At 37.6% G+C, this 27,359-nt stretch overlaps 1 pseudogene; it reads right to left on the minus strand.

The window, feature by feature from the left end:
• Positions 1-1,255: 1,255 nt before the first annotated feature.
• LOC132601531 (5-formyltetrahydrofolate cyclo-ligase, mitochondrial-like) overlaps positions 1,256-27,359 on the minus strand; it is a 47,475-nt pseudogene continuing 21,371 nt past the window's right edge.

Consider the following 27,359-nt stretch of genomic DNA (forward strand, 5'->3'; position numbering starts at 1 on the left):
TTTTATTGCACAAGAATAAATATGTCAATTAACCATTCATTCATATTCTTTAATGTAATTCTTTTTTCATATTCTTTAATGTAAAATCTTAATGGTCTTTATTTCCATTACTCCCACAACTTTTTATTATCATAACTCCAAATTAATTAATAGTCATGTTTATGACATTATTTGGTATTTCATATCATAGTCTTATAAATAGAGACATTGTAAAAATTTTGGGGCACCAACCAATCTCCCCAACACTCTTACCACGTAACAACTCATGTAGCATCACATTTGGAAGTGCAATGTGCATCTGAATTTCCAAGTTGAAGCAAAGGGAAGGAATATGAATGAACAAGAAAAGACAAAGCCAAAGCAAAGCCAAAATGGAACTTGCTTCAATTCTCTGGAGGACGATTAGGGATGTAGTCAATGAAATATTAAAGAGGAAGTGGTCAACAACAACAAATATAATTATTTTCAATAATTTGTAGAAAATTTTGGGCAGTAACATTAGCTTATTTCATTCATTATGATTCGTTTAAGATTAATTGTGCGTACTAACAACTCCGGAAGTTATTATTTTAATCCCGTTTATTACTCTTACTCTTCTTCCCCCTCTATTTCTTATGAATATAATGTATATTACTAACGAAAATGGTATTCATTTGGAATGTGAAATATCTTTTTTAATTTTTTTATATACAAGTCAAACAAGGCAGTAGACACCATGAGATGGGACTTGGACATCCGTATCATTTTCAGCAATTCTTGTAGGCACTTTTGTTTCGATTACCCTCCCTCTTTTCCTCTTCTTTCTCACATAGTATCTAATTTTAAATGTTTTTTCTTTATTCTTTGATGATGCTGATGTGAAAATTTATATATGTAGGTTGGTGAACGGAGGGAAATAAGGAATAGTAAAGAGTGAGGACAAAATTATTAAACTACCCAAATATGACTCTACAACAAAGCAAAAAATAAAGTGAAATACTTATCGATATAAACTTTACACACTACGACACAGAGCGACAAATTACTCTCAAAATTTATATAGTCCTATATGTGATTTTTGCGAAAAAAAAAGGTTTTGCTTCACCTATATTAATAATACAAAAATCAAAATTAGAGAAAAACAAATATCTAAGTGTTAATCTAATCAATATGAAGTTGAAGAACAAAAACGTATTTCAGATATTCAAAATTTAAAATAATTGTAGTACTCCAGTATTATAAAATTTATATATATATAAATATGATGAGTCATTTTATTATCGCATGAAGCGCGGGCAAGTTTACTAGTTTATTAAATAAACTACTTGACATAGTATTTAACAGAGTATCCACTCCATCAGTAGAATACAACACATTCAGAAACACAGTTTTCTGTAGGTTTTTCAACTCAAAATCAGTAGGATACAATAGATCAAGAACTTTACCCAAGGCTCTTTCTCTACATGCAATGGTCTCAATGAAACAGAACAATCTGTTAACCCTTTCCCTTGACTCTGGATGAACTAAAAGGTACATGATTTCTTCACAGTTAGGTCCATTAGTTAAAAGAGGATTTTGTGTCACTTCTATCTCGGTGCAGCTCTAAGACCCGAGGGTCCTTAGATGAGCATCTTTATCAACAACATATCTCTAGAGCAGCTAGAGTAATGGGGAATAAGACCAGAAGGTGATACAAGTGCATCCACAAGAACGTCGTTCAGAGTTAGTGGTATAGTGCCCTCATCCAATATCTGCACTAAGTAAGAAAGTGCAACTGCAATCCAAAGAAAAAATCACTTAGCAGCAACTGAAATCATCTCTTGTGGGAAATCAAAACTTTTGCGAGCATTCCCAGAAAGGAGCGATGAAGAAACATACTCTTGAGAGGTTGCTTCCAATTTCTCTCCTTTGCACGTTCTTGATATCTCGTCAAGAAGGTATCGTAGTAGCTATTTCAGAAACGATAGGAAGAAAGCATCACTAAGAAGAGGATATTAGAGTTGTAGAAGAGGGAGAAAACTTATGAAAAATTCTTCTATTATATACTTTTGGCCAAATACATAGAAAGCCCCTCTAACTAGTCCAAATATTCCATCTAGGCACCTAAACTTAACCTATAACCATTTGAACACTTGGTCCCTATTCAAAATGTGCCACTTAGACACATCTTGATAAGATGAAGGATGGCATTATAGGGTTAGTTAATCACATGTCATTGTGAATGTAAGAAAAAATGCAATGACATGTGATTAACTAACCCTATAATGCCATCCTTCATGTTATCTGTTGGCCCAGCCACCACCAATCCACCATTATTAGCATCCCTACCATTCCGCCTCTCCTATTCCTTTTACTTTCTTATTTTTGAGATTCCTTTTTATCAAATATGATATGAAAATATTTCTTAAAAATGTAGAGGAGTCCGGCGAGAATCGAAACGATGAAGACAAGTGAACATGTAATTTGCTTTTTTTTTTTTTTTGAGATAAGGTAAAAAATTTATTAAAGGGGTACCAAGAAGGTACTAAAAGGTTACATAAACAACAAAAATCTCCAGAAAAGAAAAACATACCACTAGACTTTCCTTCCTAGTAGATCTTGGAAATCCAATAGGTGATTCAGACTTCTAATTGAACTACTTCTACACCAGAAGAACAAATTCTTGAAGCAACTATCTTTTACTCTAGAAATAGGAGGTGTATGTCCTTCAAAACAGACCTTGTTCTTTTCCAGCCATATTGTCCAGAAAATGCACAATAGAATAGTCCTCCATATCTGCTTGTTCTCTTTATGAATAACCTGTTGTTGCCAACTTTGTAATAAATCTCTCACATACTGAGGCATCATCCATGTAATACCACATATACTTAGAAATACTTCTCAGCATTGTTTGGCAAACTCTGCAATGGATAGACAGGTGCTCCACTGTTTCTAGATCTTCTTGATACAAGTAACATCTATTGCATAATACAAAACCCCTTTTTTACAGATTATTTTATGTCAAACATGCCCCCCTTGTATCAATCCACCCAAAGCATGCTACTTTAATAGGAGCCTTGGTCTTACCTAACATCTTCCATGGCCAAGAAACTTCCTCTTGACCTGACTGCTTTGTTAACAGGCTGTAATAGTTCCTAACTGAAAATTTTTTGTCCTTTCTTGCTATCCAGATTAAAGAATTCTCTTTATAATGATCAGTATGAACTGATTCTATTTGTTGAAGCAACTTGCAAAAGTCCTCAATCTCCTAAACATTTAAATTCCTTCTACTTGTTGCTTCTTCTATGGTGGGATACATTATGTGGAATGATAATTAGATAAGGGATTGTGTTTTGTACAATATTTATGTACTTTTAATCCACACAAATTGACATTTTCAGAGAAACATCATTGATTGAATCAACAGATGTCAAAGTAATAGAGATTTGGCCAGGTTCGTAAAGAAAAGTGTTTGACTTATTGAAGAGGTTCAAACTGGGTTGATACAAAAGTCGGATATATAAATCCTTTCATCTCCTCCTGTGCCTTCGCCATATTCACCAAAATCTGCTCCACCACCATCTCCACCAGATCATCACCATCTCCGACAATACTTATCTAAAACCAACCAGATTTCATCCATATATTCTGCACCAAATTGCAATTGCAATTCCTACCAATTTTTGGGTTATTCTCAAGGGAGAACAACAAAGGTTTCAGTTGGATTTTAAGGTCTTAGGAAAAGTGGTAGAGAATGGTAAAAACAAAGTTTTTACTTTTTGTTCTTTGTTTTGTGCAAAAGAGTTATTTATTATTTGGGACCATTTTCCACGTGCCATTATTTAATTGGGATTTTTTGACAAGTCAGCGTGTGTGAATTACACGCAGTTTACTTTGCTTATTGTTTGAGTAAAACATGTCTAAGTGGCACATTTTGAGTAGAGATCAAGTGTTCAAATGGTCATAGATTAAGTGAAGGTGTCGAGATGGAATTGGGACAAGGTAGAGGGGCTGTCTATGTATTTGGCTTATCCTTTTTTCTTTCGGTTTTCATAGGTTGCACTTCTCCTTTCATCTTATACTGTTTCCTCCACATATAGTTTAAACTATCACCTTTGCAAAATGAAATAAAACGAAAAATATTTGAAGCCTTACCCTCCACCACGGCCCATCCGCCTTCCAGCTTTGTCAAATGCAAGTCCTTCATAGAGAGAGAGAGATAGAGAGAGAGAGAGAGAGAGAGAGTAGATGATGTTAAATGCAACTCAAAGAATTATCAGATTTGTCGATAATTTCAAGTTTTGAACTATGAGATGTTTGACAAAGATAAGCTAGGAAGTACTTACAAGGTAAAAGTAACAAATCAACAGGCTCATCCGCCAACAAGACTGCAATAAGAAAATTTCGTCAATTACTACCTACTAAGTCCACAGGCATATTTCAATCTTAAATGCAATGAAACTATACTGAATAAAAATAAGAAGTATATGACCAACAAGATTTGCATAATAAGCAATGTAAGTCAAAAAAATAGCCCGTCTACAACTGAGTTTCTCAATGAAGACCTCAAGGTCTTCGAAAGATGACGCAAGCACATGGGGGAAAATTAATATCAGCTTTGAAAGAAGCCACAAGGTCAAGCTTCAGTCCAAAACTTAAAAAGAAAAAAAAAACACAGCCATTGCTCTTCTCCATTTGTAAAACACATCTTATTATCATTGAGGCCTTCATCAAAGCAGCCAAAGTTTCAAAGATAAAAAAGGGCAAGATGATAGAAAGCTATGATGCTTTCATCTTTATTCTCTTGTTTGTCTTGCATGTTTCGGCGAGGAGATCTACTGTCACAACTGCACCCCAGACGTATATTTAGATTTTAACATTGATTATTCTGATTTCCCACAATAACAACCATGACCTTTAGAAAGAGCATTTTCAATATTGAGAACTATTGGTAACTATTCCTAGAAACAAGGTAAATGAAAAGACTATTGGTCATGCAATGTAAAGTTATTCTCGAGAACCTTTCACCATACTGCAAAATCTACTGAATACAAATTAAAGTTTCCAGTACGGCGAGGGTCAGAACACTGCTAATATCAATTTATTTAAGATGTTAACTTTAGGAAAGTTATGATCACATGCATCAACAATTTTCCAGCTATACTTATTACCAAAAGAGTTTGCTAGAATGATACGAACTTCAACATTAGAATATCACTTGATTACTAGAATAACAAATAAAAGAAATACACTATTTAAAGACAAAAAGTATGTATACCATCCTCCCTATCATTTCCTCTGGTATCTATTGGAGCTGGCTCCAAAATGTTCATTGAGTTTGTAATCAAGTCCTACATGTTTGAGATGTTTAGCATTCGCATGTTCCTATTCTTATCTTCCACACATGGGACATAAATCTTTTTCCTCATTTCCAAATCCGGTTCTGATTCGATAATGGCATGAGAACTAAAAAAAAAAGTTCTATAAGAAGTGAACCATTAAAGAGAAGCACTAAAAGAAAAAAAAAAAATAGCTATGAGAAAAATCCTTGTACCTTAGACTTGATAATAGTAAATGAACATAAAAGTTCTAAATTAACGACACTAACAAGTATATAGCTATCCTCTGTACATCAGTGATTACCTGAACTGTTCTAAAGGTTTCTCCTAATATTTCGCAGAATCAGGAAATAAGTTAGTGAGTGTGAAGTACCATAAACCATTAGTTTTTTGTGGTGAATGGGTCAGAACTTAGCATAGAAATTGTTCAACTATATAAGCTGAGGTAGTAATCTGTCTGCACTGTTTCCACTACTTTGCACCTGCCGCATGAGTACTTAGGAACTTGACAGTAGAAACTTGCTCCTCTTATTTAGCTTATAATATAAAAAAAATACAAAAAACAAGAATGACAAAGTGACCAAAGGTGGTCGATGAGCTTCGCGACTATCATAACCGGTGGATTGAATCAGAAAATTTCCTATTCCTCTTCCCCTCCCAAACCCCTATTTTTCTTCACTAATACTTACAACTACTACTGCTACTACTAGACGGATCCTCACTATCCATATTTCTCCATTTATACCTGTTTTCTAAGATAAAAATTGAACTATAAATATTGGAAGTTTTTGTTGTGGCTGAGAGACACACCTGCGGATGGCTTTTGGAGAGTGTGTAAGAGTATTTTGGTTGTGTCAACTTCTCGCAAAGCACTACAGCTTATGTAAGCGCACAATCTCTTACCATCTTTAAACCATGGAGCCTCCAAAACAATCCTTTGTATTGCTTCATCTGATGAGCCACATAGGGGTCCAATAGTTAATAATATCTATGGAGTTTAAAGTTCTATGCAGTGAATATAAAATGAATTTATACAATCAGGTGTTTTTTTCTTTATAACTGTGGTGTTCGGACCAACTAGCACGCACCTCGGCAAATTCCATGGGATACCTGCCTGGGATTTGAACCTAAGACCTCACGGTTCTCAACCCACTTCATTGACTACTTGTTACACCTCACACTTTCAGAGCATGAGCACACCACGTATTTCACCGTATTAATGGAGTATCGGAGACGTCCCGTGTAGTTTTGAAAGGTACAAGCTATGGGAAGTACATAAGAATGAAGTAAAGGATGAATTATGATCTCGTAAGTCGTAACCGGGAAGGGCGACCTTGGAACCAAAGGACGTGACCCTTATCAAGTATAATTAATAATAAATATCATGTACGAAAAGTTTCGGAAGATTCCGGGATCAAGCAAATCAAAGAAAACAAGTTTGTCAAAAATTTAGAAAAATTTGGCAGAATTTTGGGTCAACTTCAGAGAGGTATTTCTCCTGGTATATCAAAAGTTTTGAGGTGTTTCAAGAGCTTAAAATGAAGTTTATTGAGTATAATTTCCAATGCAACAAACCATTTGTCAATACAACATTGGAGTAGGCAGTTATGGGCGTTTTAAAACGGACTGCCAGAAGCCTGCGAATCTACGCGGAAATTCTAGAAACTACTTAAAAAGCCCACCAATTTTGGCCCATCAGCCCAAACCGAATTGGAATACTATATATACCCCCTTAAGTCACCTAAATCACCTCATTTTTCACCATTTCTCATCTCTACACTTCTCTAAAAGCTCACACAACATTCATCCAATATTCTTACACCAAGATATAGTAAATTTAGGAGTTCCTACATAAAATTAAGCTCGGGTTTGTAAGATTAACAACGAATCTTGACAAATCAAAGAAGGGCCACGACTTTGGGGCTCATATTTTCACCCAAACCGAACCTTCTAGACCCTTTGAGCTTTCTCCAACACTCCAAACCATTCCAAATCAAATCAAGAGAAGCTAAAGCCATAAAATCTTTAACTAGTTCATGGAAGGAGCTTGTTCGTACTTCTAATTGAAGTTGTAGTGGATAAGGTTTAGGGTGAATTGTGTAAGGTGAAGTTCTTCAAGTTATAAGGTATGTTTTTCATCTTGAGTTTGATATTAAGTCATTTATTTGAGGATTTTAATGGTTTAAAGTAAGGAAAAACATGGTGTAAAGGTCATAGATAGATATGTTGATGTTGTTGGCTTATGGACTAATTTTCAAAGGAAGTTTCGGACAGATTTGTATACATTTGCCATGTAGTATCTTGATTACGTTATTGTTGATGTTTTTAATGATGTTTGGGAGTTGTTTTGGAATTTGGAGAAAGTAGATAATACAGGGGAGATGCTGCCCGAATTTCGGCAGATTATAAGAGGATTTAATTTGAAGGTTTAAGACAAGCATATGACGATAAGCGTAACAATAGAATGAATTCTATTGTATGTAGGTTTATAAGATTGGGAGGATAAGCTTTAAGTAGTAAGGAGACCAAAAAGGTATGTTAAGGCTAAATCCCTTTCTTTCTAAAGGCATGATCCTCTTCTTATGAACTCATACATGGCTTCCATAACATTCTTATTCCCAAAAGCTAGAAGTTCATGATTCTTAGAGCTTCTTATGATGCTAAAGATAAGTATGTTCCGTGATGATAATGATGATGATAATGATCCCACTCTAGAGATTCCAAAGCTTATGGATTTAATGCTATTATTAGATTATTGAGCTTATTTCATGATTTTCGTGATTTTATTCACTGTTCTTGATCTCACCTTATGTTACTTGTTCCTTTGAGGTGAGATATAGCGATGACAATAATTCCATAATGACATATCGGAGGCTAACAATCTTACGTCACTCCGATAAAGTAATAGCTCTTATTTAGGCTCTCATGCATGCTAGGAATATTATATATGCATATAGATATTTTACGATATTACCGAGCCCTATTATGGACGGGTACCGATATTACCTAGTCCTTTTAAGGCTGGGTACCAATATTACCAAGTCCTTTTAAGGCCGGGTACCGATATTACTGAGCCTTACTATGGCCAGGTACTGATATTGTATAGGTATGTATGTGGATATATGAAATGTTTCTTCTCAAAAAAGGTTAAGTAAGTATGAGGTCTTAAGAGGTATAAACGATTCTTTTATCTTACGCTATTCTTCCTGCTTTTATCATGTTACTATTTATGCCTTACATACTCAGTACATTATTCTTATTGACGTCCTTTTGTTTATGGACGCTGTGCTCATGCCCGCAGGTAGGCAGGGAGACGGATCAGATCCGTAGGTGCTTTATGAACGGATTCTCAGGAGCACTCCACTTACTTCGAAGCTACGGTCTATTGGTATTGGTCTTTATGGTCACTTGTATTCTATGTAGAGGCTCGTAGACATGTGTGTACAGTTGGACGTTTCATAACCCTACCGGTTCATATTGTTGTATAATATTTTAGTAACCTTGTCGGCTGGTGATGATGGTCATGGTTGTTGAGGATTATATAGAGATGTGCCGTTATGTTGTGATATTTTTCCTTACAGATTATGATATCCATAACCTATCTTTATAGTCCACCCAGAAATGATTATGAGATGTATGCTTAGAGGTGCTCAGTATGTTAACTCCGGGTGCCCGTCATGGCCCTCTGGTTGGGTTATGAAAAAAGTGGTATCAACGCAGTTCGTCCTAGGGAGTGTCTATGAGCCGAGTCGAGTAGAGTTTTATTTATGGGTGTGAAGCGCGCCACACTTATAAACAAGAGGCTGCAGGGCATTTAGGAACCATTGACCCTTCCTTCTCATCTTAGATCGTGTCGTAGAGCTAAATTATAGGATGTGATGTCCCTGATTCTAACCCTAAATGTTTTGATTGTGGACAAGCAGTTGATTATGTCGCTATGAGGTAATTGATGAGAATTGAAGTTGTTACTCCGAAAGGTATGTTTCTGTCACGACCCAAACCCCGTGGGCCGCGACTGGTACCCTAACTGGGTACCCATACGTACCTACCTGATCGAATTCGAACCATACAGATTTTTTTTTTTTTTTGTGTTTCAAAACAGAAGTACAGAAGTAGGCCGATACAAGTACGGCACGCGCGTAACATACGTATATATACATATATACCTGAACATACAGATATTTACAAGTAAGCCGATAAGGCTAACATACAGACGAAACCCGTAACCCACACATCTATCTACAGGCCTCTACAGACATACAGAGTCATATGACGGGACAGGGCCCCGCCGTACCCAGAATATACAAACATACGGAGTACACAGAAGACAGAAGATATATACCAAAAGATATGCTCCAAGTCAAAGGAGCTCTTCAAAAAGCAAAGTCGGAAACCTACGCGGGCGGCGTATCACCTGGTGCGTCTGTACCTGCGGGCATGTAGCGCAGCCCCCGAAGAACGGGGGTCAGTACGGAAAATGTACCGAGTATGTAGAGCAAAAACGTAACAGATATAAACATAGTCCGAACTAGAGTCACAGAAATATAACGGGCAGAATCATAAATCAAACTGACGGACAGAGTTATGATCCAGACAGACACACAGAATCGTGTCACACACAAATGAACAGAATTATAGTTCGGGCAGACAGACGGAATCATAATGCGGACAGACGAGCAGAATCTGAATTCATACGGACATACAGAAGCAGAAGCCATACGGACATACAGAAATAGTCGTACCACAGACGGACAGACAGTAGTATGTCGGACAGAATTATGCATGCAGAGTAGCACAGAGTCATACAAAATCATACAGAGGCGTGTGCTTTATAAATACAGATGGCACACGCATATATTCATACAGATCCCGGCCCTGTCTGGGGGCGCGGTAACAGAACCCGGCCCTCTTAGTACGGGACGCGGTGGACAGACAGAATCAAATCAGATCATATGCCATCCTGGCCGCCATCCCCATACACAGATCATACAGACATACAGATCCCGGCCCGTACGCCGAGGGACGCGGTGAACAATGCAGAGAAATATGCACGATAACAGAACCTGGCCCGGGTCGCAGTGAAAGAATGCATTGAGATAGACACGAACCGATAAATGAGAAACCACCTACCTACAGACTCAACATACAGACTCAATCAAACTGAAGGGTGCCAAACGGCGAGCCAAAATCAGAATATCCATATAGTATGCATAGCACGCGCCTATATCCTAGTTGGGAAGGCACGACAGATTATTACCAGAATGGGATTCTCAGATGTTCAGAGATCATAATGTATAAATTACACAAAAATAGCCATAATATACATAAAATAATAGTTCAGAAGTTTTTGGAGAAAATCGGACCAAAACAGATGTATTTTAAAATCGTACCGGAAGTATCGGGCCTTGTGGGCCCACCTCGGACCAACCCGAGGCTACATACGTAAATTATTGATAGTTGACCTTATGAGGTCATCCATACTCAATCGGAAGTGTTCCGACTCCGTTTGGGGAAATTTTGTGCAAAATCTCACTTTAAGGGCAATTTGTAAGAAAATAGGTTCAATTGAATTGAAGGAATTGGAGCGGTTTTCCGTCTCGAATTCCAGGGAACGGAGTCGGACTTAAGGCTCGCGGCCGAACCTACCACATCCAGAACATGCCTAGGAACGTAGAGAAGTGCTTCACATACCTTGATGGCGCCTTATGCTCGCTTGGCGTCAATCCAAATTTCGTCCAAAATCTGGAAATGGTCAAGTTTACCATTTGGTTAGTTCCATTCTTTCAATACTCTAACTTTACACATAATTGCCTACCGAAATTTTGGCAGCATTTCCTCTGTATATACGACATCCCCGAGACTTAGCTCGGCTCAATTTAGCAACACAACAACCCAGAGGAGACATCCAAACAACAACAAACATCAATAAACACTAAATCATACGCTATGGCATTATTAGCCACCTTTCGACACGACGAATCATCTTTCGTTTCAAGCTTACATTTCCAACCAAAACTTATTATTTTCATATCCATTATCCATCAAAATCATTACGACACACATCGGAGGAATCCATAACATGTTCACATAATATTCATAAGATATTCATAAAATTCACAAACATTCAACTTTCCATCAAGTCACTACTTTTCCAATCCCTTCCTAACTTTCAACAACTTAATAACCAATCTTCCATAACAACACAATTAACATGCTAACAAGATTCAATTCACCTTCCAACACCAACACACACCACACGGCCACACCTCAAAATTCTCAACTTTCCTTAATTCATTCAACTTTCATTTCTAATACAATTCCTACCACACTACAACTAGATTTCAACGTAGTTTCAAGTCACCATAGACATGCAATATACATATATGCATTTCGGCCACACACCCCAAATTCCAACACACCAAATTTCCATATTTTTCATTCATTCACACATACTACAACATACATACATCATTTTTAACACAACAAAAGCATGAAATCCTTACCTTTCTTCAAGTTCTACACTTGGAAGATGAAATTGTTTTCTTGCCACAATCTTTATATCAACTTGTAGAGAATCTTGTGCTTAGCAATAATCTCTCAAGAGATGAACTTTTTAAACCAAAGGATTGGCTCCAAAAAAAATTTTCTTTCTTTTCTTTCTTTTTTTCTCTCCAAACCCGAAATGCTCTCTCTTGCTCTCTACTCTTTCTCTTTGATTTTTTTCTTGAATGTTCTTAAGGATATGGATGATATATATTTAGCACATGGAAATTAATTAATTCCATGGGCCTTGGGTTGGTCTTGGCCGAATGGGCCTCTTAAAATTGGGCCTCACTTCACTTATTTTTTTTTTTGAGCCCAAAATGGTTGGTTACATATGGTAATTCATGGAACAAGTTTCCAAAATTCCAATTTTGCCCTTGGCCACCTTTCGTAATTCCACCCCATTGAATTCATAACCTACACATGCATACCAAGTAAGGTCCAATTGTGGCCTTATTCATCACAAGTCAATTTATCTTGAATTTTTTTGAATAAGCGAAAATGTCGGATGTAACATCCTCCCCCCCTTTAAAAACATTCGTCCTCGAATGTTAAATTGACCTTATGGGGCGTCATACTACTTCGGGAGGGTTCCCTTTATAGTCGTCCTTTACTGACTTTCCGACATGGCTTCTTTACCAACATCATGGGGTAATTTTTCACATCACTGATTCAAATGCCTTCGTAATATATTTTCTCGTACCCCACGTAATTGTCGAACCATAAGCTATATTCTTGTAACAGACGAACGCTTTCCAGACGTCATAGTCCATACTATTCCTTGTTACACTCCTGAGATCCCTACCGCATCAATATAATCCCACTTCATACCAGACACTTCTTACCAACAGATTCAGGACTGGAACCGGACGCGTTGAGGCATATCGGACGGATTCGTAATCGGAAGCAGACATGCTAAACTCTGGCGGGTGGATTCATAATCAAAAGAAGAGATACGGAAGTATGTCAGACAGATCTGAGATCAGAGTCAGATGTATAAATAGGTATCGGACGGATTTCGAAATCGGAATCAGGCTTACAGAAATGTATCATACAGAGTCGCACTTAGAATCAGACATGCGGAGATGTATCAGACAGATGCGTGATCACAATTAGACGTACAGAGGCACACCAGACGGATTTATGTCCGGAGTCAGAAATACAGAGGTGTGTCAGACAGATTCGTAATCGGAGTTAATCGTACAGAGATATGTCAGACAGAAACGTATTCGGAGTCAATCATACAAATCGTCTTGGGTGTCGCTTATCGACTCTTTCAAAGATTCTGCTTACTCGCTTTACTTATCTTTCTCTTACCCTACTATCCATACTCTTTTTCCTTTAACAACTATCGTCATACCAGACTAACTTACGATGTAATTGGGCGTTTTCTATCCCCTGACAACATTCGGGTCGTCGCTGACTGTTATCCAGATTCGCTAAATTTTCCGAGTGGTACCACATCGGACTGTGTGGTGTTTGTAAAGGCACTAATTACTTCATACATTCTCTTTTCCTTTAGATTACCCCAAACTTTCATTTATATCAGTCATACCTACACTTGTGCAAAACTTTGCATTACTTCCCAGGGGGTCACCCATCCCAGAATTGCTCTGGCCTGAGCACGCTTAACTCCGAAACTTTCATGCATTTCGACGCGTTAGGGCAGATATAATTTCGTCGATCGCCCCGCACGACCTTTGTCACGTAATTTTAGAGCAAATCGGGGTCTTCGCAAATTTTCGGAAAATTTTTGTAGCGGGTCCCACCCCCGGCTAAGTCGTACCACTACCATGTCGCCTTTCTGAATCTTAAACATTCACTTTCATACACATATACATATGATTACAGATAACCCACGGATTTAAGTCTTCGTCACACGAATTCCGCCTCCAAATAATCGGTGGAATCTGATAAAATGTCACCGCAAGGTGTTCTTCGGCCACCGACAGAAGGAACTAAAGTCTGACAAGTATCGCGGGACCTTTTTGTACTTAATCTACATGTTTACCTCCATATCCTTGGAAAAATTTGGGCAGAGTTTCCTCTATATTTCTTACTATCTGGAACCTGTACACCAGAAATACCAGCCATGCCGCACAGGGCTAACACAGATATACTCACATACATATCATATCATGTCGTATCACAGCCACACGGGGCTGATAACTTCAAATAAGAATTATAACGCCGTCGACACTTACCACACGTGCCCCACTCAAATGGCATCGGAGGCACTTTCCTGTTTACTTCCATCCAGGATTTCCAAAATCACTCTGACGGTGGGGACATTTAGTCGCCCTTGTCTTGGGTCACTAGATCTCTAATTCCTTTAAATTTCCGTCGTCTTCATAGAACAACATCTTACAAATATCATACACACATAGGAAGTTCTAAAAACTCATACACTTATGAATAATCAATATCGAGTCTGACCTGGGGAGCTGCCGTGAGAGGTATGTCCACTATCATCCACGTCTGCCTGCTCCCTACCTATGCGGTCTCCATTATCACTCGCATCCGAATCGGAGGGGTATGGACGATCAGACAAATCCCGGCCCACTGGTGACCCAGGCCAAGAACAGGAGAAATCCATAGCACTCTCCGAGGTGGCCGGGCTATCAAGGTTCTCCCTACTAATAAGAGCTGGTGCATACTTGAAAATCTCCTCCTGCGTCATCCCAGAAGAATGCTCCGAAGGGCCTGCCTCATGACTATCCTCCTCCTCGGAGGTAAGAAGCTCCGGAGGGGTCATCGCCAAATCCTCCGAGATATCTGTATCGTAGCCATCCTCCACGGGATCCTCTGCTCCAGGGTTCGGAGACTCTGGAGGAGTCGTAGATGGGTCCTCCGACGGATCCGTATCGTAGCTATCCTCCGGGGAATCCTCCGAAGGACCCGTCTCGATCGAGTAACTGGGGCCCTGCCTACTCGGCCCCGGTGACAGCCTGGGGGCCTTCTTAGCACCCCCATCCTCATCGTCGGAAGCCGTCCTCTTCATTCTTCACCAACCTGCAATCACCTGCAAGGAGCGGGTCAGATACATTTCCCCCAAATACCGACACTTCTGCTCTTTGGAGCCTCGCTGTAGGTACAGCAATTCGCGAGGGAGAATCATCCTAATCATACCGCTTTATCGCACGATCTAAGAATCCAAAGAAGGGTAACATCCTAAATGCCCTGTAGCTTCCAGTTTATAGATGTGGTGCACAACACATCGATAAACAAGACTCTACTAGACACGGCCTGTAGACATACCGAGGACTAACCGCTCTGATACCACTTTTGTCACGACCCAAACCCCGTGGGCCGCGACTGGTACCCTAACTGGGTACCCATACGTACCTACCTGATCGAATTCGAACCATACAGATTTTTTTTTTTTTTGTGTTTCAAAACAGAAGTACAGAAGTAGGCCGATACAAGTACGGCACGCGCGTAACATACGTATATATACATATATACCTGAACATACAGATATTTACAAGTAAGCCGATAAGGCTAACATACAGCCGAAACCCGTAACCCACACATCTATCTACAGGCCTCTACAGACATACAGAGTCATATGACGGGACAGGGCCCCGCCGTACCCAGAATATACAAACATACGGAGTACACAGAAGACAGAAGATATATACCAAAAGATATGCTCCAAGTCAAAGGAGCTCTTCAAAAAGCAAAGTCGGAAACCTACGCGGGCGGCGTATCACCTGGTGCGTCTGTACCTGCGGGCATGTAGCGCAGCCCCCGAAGAACGGGGGTCAGTACGGAAAATGTACCGAGTATGTAGAGCAAAAACGTAACAGATATAAACATAGTCCGAACTAGAGTCACAGAAATATAACGGGCAGAATCATAAATCAAACTGACGGACAGAGTTATGATCCAGACAGACACACAGAATCGTGTCACACACAAATGAACAGAATTATAGTTCGGGCAGACAGACGGAATCATAATGCGGACAGACGAGCAGAATCTGAATTCATACGGACATACAGAAGCAGAAGCCATACGGACATACAGAAATAGTCGTACCACAGACGGACAGACAGTAGTATGTCGGACAGAATTATGCATGCAGAGTAGCACAGAGTCATACAAAATCATACAGAGGCGTGTGCTTTATAAATACAGATGGCACACGCATATATTCATACAGATCCCGGCCCTGTCTGGGGGCGCGGTAACAGAACCCGGCCCTCTTAGTACGGGACGCGGTGGACAGACAGAATCAAATCAGATCATATGCCATCCTGGCCGCCATCCCCATACACAGATCATACAGACATACAGATCCCGGCCCGTACGCCGAGGGACGCGGTGAACAATGCAGAGAAATATGCACGATAACAGAACCTGGCCCGGGTCGCAGTGAAAGAATGCATTGAGATAGACACGAACCGATAAATGAGAAACCACCTACCTACAGACTCAACATACAGACTCAATCAAACTGAAGGGTGCCAAACGGCGAGCCAAAATCAGAATATCCATATAGTATGCATAGCACGCGCCTATATCCTAGTTGGGAAGGCACGACAGATTATTACCAGAATGGGATTCTCAGATGTTCAGAGATCATAATGTATAAATTACACAAAAATAGCCATAATATACATAAAATAATAGTTCAGAAGTTTTTGGAGAAAATCGGACCAAAACAGATGTATTTTAAAATCGTACCGGAAGTATCGGGCCTTGTGGGCCCACCTCGGACCAACCCGAGGCTACATACGTAAATTATTGATAGTTGACCTTATGAGGTCATCCATACTCAATCGGAAGTGTTCCGACTCCGTTTGGGGAAATTTTGTGCAAAATCTCACTTTAAGGGCAATTTGTAAGAAAATAGGTTCAATTGAATTGAAGGAATTGGAGCGGTTTTCCGTCTCGAATTCCAGGGAACGGAGTCGGACTTAAGGCTCGCGGCCGAACCTACCACATCCAGAACATGCCTAGGAACGTAGAGAAGTGCTTCACATACCTTGATGGCGCCTTATGCTCGCTTGGCGTCAATCCAAATTTCGTCCAAAATCTGGAAATGGTCAAGTTTACCATTTGGTTAGTTCCATTCTTTCAATACTCTAACTTTACACATAATTGCCTACCGAAATTTTGGCAGCATTTCCTCTGTATATACGACATCCCCGAGACTTAGCTCGGCTCAATTTAGCAACACAACAACCCAGAGGAGACATCCAAACAACAACAAACATCAATAAACACTAAATCATACGCTATGGCATTATTAGCCACCTTTCGACACGACGAATCATCTTTCGTTTCAAGCTTACATTTCCAACCAAAACTTATTATTTTCATATCCATTATCCATCAAAATCATTACGACACACATCGGAGGAATCCATAACATGTTCACATAATATTCATAAGATATTCATAAAATTCACAAACATTCAACTTTCCATCAAGTCACTACTTTTCCAATCCCTTCCTAACTTTCAACAACTTAATAACCAATCTTCCATAACAACACAATTAACATGCTAACAAGATTCAATTCACCTTCCAACACCAACACACACCACACGGCCACACCTCAAAATTCTCAACTTTCCTTAATTCATTCAACTTTCATTTCTAATACAATTCCTACCACACTACAACTAGATTTCAACGTAGTTTCAAGTCACCATAGACATGCAATATACATATATGCATTTCGGCCACACACCCCAAATTCCAACACACCAAATTTCCATATTTTTCATTCATTCACACATACTACAACATACATACATCATTTTTAACACAACAAAAGCATGAAATCCTTACCTTTCTTCAAGTTCTACACTTGGAAGATGAAATTGTTTTCTTGCCACAATCTTTATATCAACTTGTAGAGAATCTTGTGCTTAGCAATAATCTCTCAAGAGATGAACTTTTTAAACCAAAGGATTGGCTCCAAAAAAAATTTTCTTTCTTTTCTTTCTTTTTTTCTCTCCAAACCCGAAATGCTCTCTCTTGCTCTCTACTCTTTCTCTTTGATTTTTTTCTTGAATGTTCTTAAGGATATGGATGATATATATTTAGCACATGGAAATTAATTAATTCCATGGGCCTTGGGTTGGTCTTGGCCGAATGGGCCTCTTAAAATTGGGCCTCACTTCACTTATTTTTTTTTTTGAGCCCAAAATGGTTGGTTACATATGGTAATTCATGGAACAAGTTTCCAAAATTCCAATTTTGCCCTTGGCCACCTTTCGTAATTCCACCCCATTGAATTCATAACCTACACATGCATACCAAGTAAGGTCCAATTGTGGCCTTATTCATCACAAGTCAATTTATCTTGAATTTTTTTGAATAAGCGAAAATGTCGGATGTAACAGTTTCCTGCCTTATTAATATTGATAGAATTTGATATAAGAACTGGAGTGAGATGTTACAGGTATTTGTGATCGCCCTGTGAGGCATTGGATGTGTTTTCTGGGCTATGTGCAGGAATGAGGTAGGAAGAAGTATAGAGGAAAGTCTGCCGAAATTTTTACAAATTGAATTGTTTGAATATCTGTGCTATAGAGAAAGAATGAAGGGAAAATGTGACAATCGGATGTTTGGTAAGTCATGATTGAATGAACAATTATTAGATGCTTTCAAAGAGAAATTTTAGAATTATTTTAATTTAATTTAAGGGAAGAACCTTGGAGGGGAAGAATGATTAGTAGTTAAAGGAACTGGAATGAGTTGCATTCGAGATTTCAGAGGATTGAGACTTATTGAAAACATAAGGAAAGTTGATATTAGGAACTCAAATACGGTATTACAATTTATAGATTAGATTGGTTAGAAGAGATAATGAAGTGATATTGTTATGGAAAAGGAAGTTAACGAGTAGAGGAAAGTTTTACTGTAGAAGTTTATATATATACACATAATATTAGGACAGGTTGATGATGGGTTTGTACTTGTAGTGGAATGTTCTACAGATTTCTAGGCACATACTATAAAATGGCAAAGGGAAAAGAGCACTTTAAGAGCAAAGCAAATCAAGAAGGACCTTGAGGACGGAAGTAAGAGAAAGTACGTTCATGAATTGGTTAAAGGAAGTTATGTGACCATCGATGGTAAGAGGAAGTCTAATAAATTAGTAAGGTTAGCCAAAGGTAGACATTGATAGCATAAGAAAATGGACATAGAGATACGATTACAAAGGAACAGGATGAGTATACAAGGGATAGACATACATATGAGCAAGCTATGGTATCGTAAAGGGAAATAAGAAATGAATGAAGGGAGAAATAAAATGGTGTATTTTACTAATATTTCATGATGAGAACAAGAATCGGTGGGACATTAGAAGGATTATGACACATGACTATGATACAAGCAATTAGTTAAGAAAAACTATGGGACAATGTTAGCTAAAATAAGGAAAGGACGGATCGTGAGAATGAATGAGATACAATATCAACTTTTGCTGGTATGGTATAGACATAAATCGGAATCGGGAACCAAGAGGAAGAAGAATCTTAAGTGTAGACATCTGACTTGATATAAGAACTCAGCTAGCAAAAAGGAAATAAGTTAAACCATGTGATGAAAAGAACTCCGACATTATATGGAATAGAGGAGTTGAAGGATCGCTAAGGTCGGCCAGATGACCACCAAAGACGGTTAATACTCAAATGTTATTGGTATATGAGAACATCCTTAAAAGGGGGGGGGGGGGGGGGGGCAAGGGGGGGGGGGCAAGGGGGGGGGGGGGGCGAAGAACAAATTCAGTTCCAAGATGAACTACAATATTCTCAAGTTCAGAAGAGGGAAATGTACTGGCTTGAAGGAGCCAAAATTCGAGATGAACCAATATATCAAGAATGCGCTAAAGAAAAGTGAGAATGGAGTAAATGCAAGTATATTATGAGACAAATGTGAAAAAAGAGGCATGACAAGATGATGAAGGTTTAGCGAATCAAATAGAATAAGTTTCATCAACGTGATACGTTGTGTTCCGGGCGATGATTCGAATCACTTACACCGGAGAAATTTTGGTTGCAATTAAATATGCAATAACGTACTCTAAAAGGTAACAAGAGGAGTAAGAAAGGCCTGCAAGCTGACCAGGAATAAGTATAAGGGACAATCAGGACTACTAACAAGAACTTGTAGCACTAGAAGAGATGAAAGCTTTAAAATAGGAATATTTATAGGAAGTTTAATGATCTTCAGAGGAAAGAAGATAGTGTGCCTATGGATAGTAAGACATCAGTACTGCCTGAGATTAGAAAGTTCCTCGTAAGTTGTGAAATTTTAAGTCACCGATTATATCAATTGTGAGCGTGTATGACATAGAACCATATAAACAATCGCCGTAATGAAACGACCAGTAGAATGGTGCAAGGAAGGCGATAAGGGGCCAAAGGAGAATAGAGGCTAATTTAAGTCTCAAATAATCACCGGTATAAGAGAACCAAGGACTTAAGGAGGGAAGCATACTCTTATTGAAAGGAAGTTATAATTAAGTAAGATTTTACCTTAGCCCCATATTTATGAGTTATATTGTAATTATGTTAAGATTGGAGGAGAAGAAATTGAAGGAAAAGTTCAAATATGAATTTGATGATATCTTGAGTCGTAAATTAGCTTGAGCTGTGATTATTAGTATATTATGAGTATAAACTTGCTACGAGGGAGTATTATATACACGTATATAAGGGATTGTGTTGAGGTTGGTGTTGAAAAGAAGTTTGGATGGACAATCTGAAATAAAATAATCACTGAGAATAATAAGTCATCAGCAATGAAATGTTATTGCAAATCATCTGGGCGCTACCATAAGTGGAACTATGATGATATTGTAAGGAATTAAGGAGTCCGACCAAGGAATTAAAAGGAGATGATATGGTATGTATATAAGGTCGACTAGTACAAAAAGGGATAATCTAAAACAACACCAGAGAAGGAAGCAAGGAAAGGTGCCATATTTGAACAAGAGAGTTTGTCTACTAGTAGAGAAATAAGGAGCAAGGAAAAAGAGTACAACAATTAAGAGTACTCACAGATCAAGGGGGAGCAGTAGCAATCATGAGTTAACACAACCTTATTGGCAACAGGTCCCAGGACGGTAACTAGATATCAGTTGACCAATGAGTACATACATAAGAACATGAGGATATGAAACTAATGAATGAGTTCGACAAAGAATTGGGAGAATATGAAAGAAGACTAATGAGCCCATATTATAAGAGCATGGAGATCAGGAACTAAAGAAGGACAACCATTTCAAGAAATTAATGATAGCATCGTAAGCTCGCAAGCTACAACATTCAAGGACGAATGTTTCTAAGGGGGGAAAGATGTTACACCTCGCACTTTTGAGCATGAGCACGCCACGCATTTCACCGTATTAATGGAGTATCGGAGACATCCCGTGAAGTTTTGAAAGGTACAAGCTATGGAAAGTACGTAACAACGAAGTAAAGGATGAATTATGATCTCGTAAGTCGTAACCGAGAAGGACAGCCATGGAACCAAAGGACATGACCCGTATCAAGTATAATTAATGATAAATATCATGTATGGAAAGTTTGGGAAGATTTCGGGATCAAGCAAATCAAAGAAAATAAGTTTGTTGAAAATTTGGAAAAATTTGGCAGAATTTTGGACAGAAATTTTGGGTCAACTTCAGAGAGGTATATCTCCTGGTATGTCCGGAGTTTTGAGGTGTTTCAAGAGCCTAAAATGAAGTTCCTCGAGTGTAGTTTCCAACGCACCAAACCGTTAGTCAATACGACATCGGAGTGGGGAGTTATGAGAGTATTAAAATGGACTGCCAGAAGCCTGCGAACCTACGCGAAAATTCTAGAAACTACTTAAAAAGCCCACCAATTTTGGCCCATTAGCCCAAACCAAATTGGACTACTATATATACCCCCTTAAGTCACATAAATCACCTCATTTTTCTCCATTTCTCATGTCCACACTTCTCTAGAAGCTCCCACAACATTCATCCAATATTCTTACACCAATATATAGTATATTTAGGAGTTCCTACATCAAATTAAGCTTGGGTTTGTAAGATTAACAATGAATCTCGACAAATCAAAGAAGGGCCACCACTTTGGGGCTCATATCTTAACCCAAACCTGACCTTCTAGACCGTATGAGCTTTCTCCAACACTCCAAAGCATTCCAAATCAAATCAAGAGAAGATCAAGCCATAAAATCTTTAACTAGTTTACGGAAGGAGCTTGTTCGTACTTCTAATTGAAGTTGTAGTGGATAAGCTCTAGGGTGAATTGTGTAAGGTGAAGTTCTTCAAGTTATAAGGTATGTTTTTCATCTTGAGTTTGATAGTAAGTCATTTCTTTGAGCATTTTAATGGTTTAAAGTAACGGAAAACATGGCATAAAGGTCGTACATAGATATATTGATGTTGTTGGCTTATGGACTGATTTTATAAGGAAGTTTCGGACGGATTTGTATACGTTTTTCATATAGTATCTTGATTACGTTATGGTTGATGTTGTTAATGATGTTTGGGTGTTATTTTGGAATTTGGTGGAAGTAGATAATACAGGGGAGATACTGCCCGAATTTCGACAGATTGTAAGTGGATTTAATTTGAAGTCTTAAGACAAGCATATGACGATAAGCCTAAAAATTGTATCAATTCTCTTGGATGTAGATTTAAAAGGCTGGGAGGATAAGATTTAAGTAGTAAGGAGACCAAAAAGGTATGTTAAGGCTAAATCCCTTTCTTTCTAAAGGCATGATTCTCTTCTTATGAACTCATACATGACTTCCATAACATTCTTATCCCCAAAAGCTAGAAGTTCATGATTCTTAGAGTTTCTTATGATGCTAAAGATAAGCATGTTCCATGATGATAATGATGATGATGATGATGATCCCATTCTAGAGATCCCAAAGCTTATGGATTTGATGCTATTATGAGATTATTGAGCTTATTTCATGATTTTCTTGATTTTATTCATTATTGTTGATCTCACCTTATGTGACTTTTTCCTTCAAGGTGTGATATAGAGATGACGATAATTCCATAATGACACATCGGTGGTTACCAATCTTACATCACTCCGATAAAGTAGTAGCTCTTATTTAGGCTCTCATGCATGCTATGAATATTATATATGTATATAGCTATTTTGCGATATTACCGAGTCCTATTATGGCTAGGTACCAATATTACAGAGTCCTTTTAAGGCCGGGTACCGATATTACCGAGCTTTACTATGGCCGGGTACCGATAGTGTATAGGTATGTATGTGGATATATGAAATGTTTCTTCTAAAAAAAGGTTAAGTAAGCATGATGAATGTCTTAAGATGTATTATGAGGTATAAACGATTCTTTTATCTTATGCTATTCTTCCTGCTTTTATCATGTTATTATTCATACCTTACATACTCAGTACATTATTCTTACTGACGTCCTTTTGTTTGTGGACATCGTGCTCATGCCCGCAGGTAGGCAGGGAGACGGATCAGATCCGTAGGTGCTTTATCAACGGATTCTCAAGAGCACTCCACTTACTTCGGAGTTGCAATCTATCGGTATTGGTCTTTATGGTCACTTGTATTATATTTGGAGGCTCGTAGACATATGTGTACAGTTGGACATTTCATAACCCTACCGGTTCATATTGTCGTATAATATTTTAGTAACCTTGTCGGCTGGTGATGATAGGCATAGTTGTTGAGGATTATATAGAGATGTGCCGTTATGTTGTGATATATGTTCTTACAGATTATGATATCCATGAGCTATCTTTATGGTCCACCCAGAAATGATTATGAAATGTATGCTTAGAGGTGCTCAGTATGTTAGATCCGGGTGCCCGTCATGGCCCTCTGGTTGGGTCGTGACACCCCTAGGCCACACCCATGCGTTTATACAATCAGGTTATTGAAAAGGTTAGTGTAGGTAAGTGTTACGGTTCGCTTTTACGCGGTTTAAAGGTATAAAAGTTACTAAGAGGTTGTTGGTTCTCTAAATTGGATATTTAATTTTTAGACTTGCCACCTAATTTATTCAAAGGAAAATTAGAAAAATCGGGTTAAAAGAGTTTTTCAAACTGAGAAAAATTCTTTGGGACCAGAGTTCGAGGTAAGGGTTCTGGTGATCTCACAGGGAAGGTTTTAAGCACCCTGATATTAAGGATTCGTAGAATACGGCTGACCTACGAGCTTCACTGTGTTGTATAATTATGCGTTTAAATGTTAGGTTTTCCGCAAAATAGCATTCTTGTGTTCATATCATCATGTTTTGGAAATATTTTGGCAAAAAGTCCCTTTATAAATAAGGGGGTTTGGTTTGGAAAAAATCCGCGCAAGTGTTCAACTCAATTTGTTGCCGGACTAGGACACACTCGGGATTTCTCCCAAGTAGAGTCACTACTATTCTAGTCCTAACGAGATGGGTTTAGTACTTATGGGTTTTATGATACATATATATAGAAAAACATGGGATATAGTCCCGTTTTTATACATATATATATAAATCATAAGTATTTCAATTTGAGTCCAGTTTTAAGTGAAGCCCATAAGTCAACTTAATATTCCAAGTCCAAAATCCACCAAACAACTCAACTCTTGGCCTAATAGTCTATTTTCAGTCTGCATTTTGGTCCATTTCAGCCCGTAAAAACGTTAATCCTTATCAAAAGATGGTCTAAATATTTTTAGCCCAAAAATCAGTTATGGCCCATTTCCAAGTGGACTTCCAGGTCCAAATTGTCGTTTTAGTATAAAACAAAGCAGTTATATTTTGGTTCAAATTTTATTCAACTCATGCCCAAATCTACCGAAAAAGAATTACATTTGTTGTTTCCAGCACATTAAAACATTAGGTTTTATTCTTTGTAAGAAGCAAATGTGCGATTTTTCTATTAAAAAAACAAGCAATATAAAATCTCCATTTAACCAGTTTCATTCTTTTTCTTTCCCTCAAAATGTAGTAAGTCTAGTAAATTTCATTTTTTCACAGCTCATAATTCCAAAGTCTCATGTTTACAAGTGTTTTGAAAAGACAAATAATTCGTTTACTTAGGCAGACCGTTTCTATCAATTTTTAAGCATAAATCGAATTTTGAAAGAATTTTGAGTTTGTTTTAGATAGGTTACCTAAGTTTACTAAGTGTGATCCTAGATTCTAACATTCATAGGGTTTCACTATATCATAGGTTTATTTACAAAATACATTAGATAAAACAAATAACCCAATAAAAGGGGGAAAGGAATTTTTTTCACTAATGGGCTACCCGTACCCATTAGTATTATTTTCACCCATAGCTGGGCCTTCAATAATAAATATTTGCTTCCCTTGCCATTTTTCTCCTCTCAGGCAGACTCAATCATGGATGGAATTTGGCTCAGCCCAATTCATGCGTGATAAATGCAAAGGCCCAAAGGCCGAAGGTATTTTTTACAAACACATAAGAAAGATTAGGATTAGTAACTAATCAATAGACTAATCAATTAATCATTATTATACTGATTTTACTTATTAATTTTTAGACTGATTAGGTTATAAAAAGTAAAGGCCCATAGAGACTTAAACGAAACATCACAGACCCAAGCCTAAGACTGAAATAAAGTAAACAGGCCCATAGGGTCATTTTCTTAAATAAAAAAGGTAATGCCACACAAATAGATATACACAACTATCAACCCTATACCATTAATATACACACCCATGGAGATACTAAAACAACCCAAAAAGGAAAGCTTTCACCTTCTTGTTCCTAATGCCGCACAAGATTCAAGGGGTTTGCAGGATTAACTTACACTCTAAGGAAGTCAAATTTTAAGCCAACTTACACTTGAAAGCATGAGGAGATAATAAGACTACTACTTCACTTAAACAGACTTCAGTGGAGTTAATGTACCTAGATGAACTGCACAAATATCCAGTTTTAATTATCTTCTTAGTGGGTTAGTGAAGCATGGTTTAAACTAGTATTTCATAAAGGGCAAGTATTCATTTTATCCTTATTGGATAAGTGACTCCATTTTATACAAACAAAGTGATTAAGTAAGACACCTAGCAAGTTATCATTCACTAGATTACACTAACTTATTTATTAACACAGCAACAAACCATACCCAAAAGATGTGACAGTTTTGAAATAACTCAGAGTGTTCCAGTTTTAAAATCCATAAGCCAATTACAAGTTAAACACCCAGTCAAATAGAGATTCAGCTTAAACAAAGAGGAGAAACTAGGTGTCTAAGAACAAATTTAGAACCCAAACAAGTCATCACTTAGTTACTAAGTGTGTATAATCTCCCTTTAAAGTTAATTTCTTTCAAACAAGACACTAACATAGCCATGTATTAAAACAAATTCTCAACAGATTATGTAAGCAAATTTTAGTTGGTCATAGACTAAGCCTAATCTTGTAAACAAGTTTGACTACCAATCTGTAAGCCATATTGAAGTATAACCTCCCATGAACGTCAATACCAACTTACTGCCCAACTTAAGCCACATTTTAAGCTTACATAGAATCATATAACCAAAGTTAAGCCTTATTTAAAGTGAATACAGTGTTGTCAAATAATACGGGTCAAACAGAGACCATTATAAAACATCTAAACTTGATTACTTACCCTTTTAGACAAATTTAGACTATAAATCTTTTAGGTAATATTATGAATGATCTAGCATGATTCAGGAATAGGGATATGTATTTAAAAGGCAAATACTGATTTAAATCATACATAAGGATAAGACCAGCAATTTATTAACATCCTAGGTTAATGTAAATACTTCCTTAATTACTATAAACCCAATATTAGCAGACAATAATTAAGAAAATTAAGAATACATATTTGATTAATATAAACAGTATCACATATTAAACCAACCTAGACAATAACAAGTTAACAAGCAACACATATTAAACTAATATAGACAGCAATACATATTGGACTAACTTAGATGGAAACCATTTAACAAAAACACATATTAAGGTAATGTAGACAGAAATCAGACCCCAGTTACTAAACTAATCAACATTATCTTAACCTAACTTAAGCAAAATGAACTAGCAAAACTAACTACCTTTAAACTAAACTAATACTAAACTAATAACACATAAAGCATAAATTAATGAAATGCAATAAAAGAAAAGATGAGAAATTACCTTTTTATGGTGCAACATAGAAGAGATTGAACTTTAGTAGAACCTTTTCTCCTCCAAATTCCAACACTCAGCCACCAATCAACAATAACAACAACACTTAATATTTAAAAACTTTAAAATTAATCCGAAAGTTAAAGGTTTTAAGCAAAAATGACTAGAAATCCTAAGTATTCGAATTTTTATGCAAATGAGATTTTCAGATGCTACAACTTTTTTAAAAAAAATGCAAATTTATAGAACCCCTAAATCATAAAACCCTAATTCTCAAATGATGTGGGACAAGCAAACTGTCACGACCCAACCCCGTAGGCCGCGACTCGTGTCCGAGCAGGACACCTTACGTATCCAGTAACCCCAAACCAACATATAAATTAGATACATAA

Source organism: Lycium barbarum, chromosome 7, assembly GCF_019175385.1.
Source record: "Lycium barbarum isolate Lr01 chromosome 7, ASM1917538v2, whole genome shotgun sequence".
Classification (NCBI taxonomy): domain Eukaryota; kingdom Viridiplantae; phylum Streptophyta; class Magnoliopsida; order Solanales; family Solanaceae; genus Lycium; species Lycium barbarum.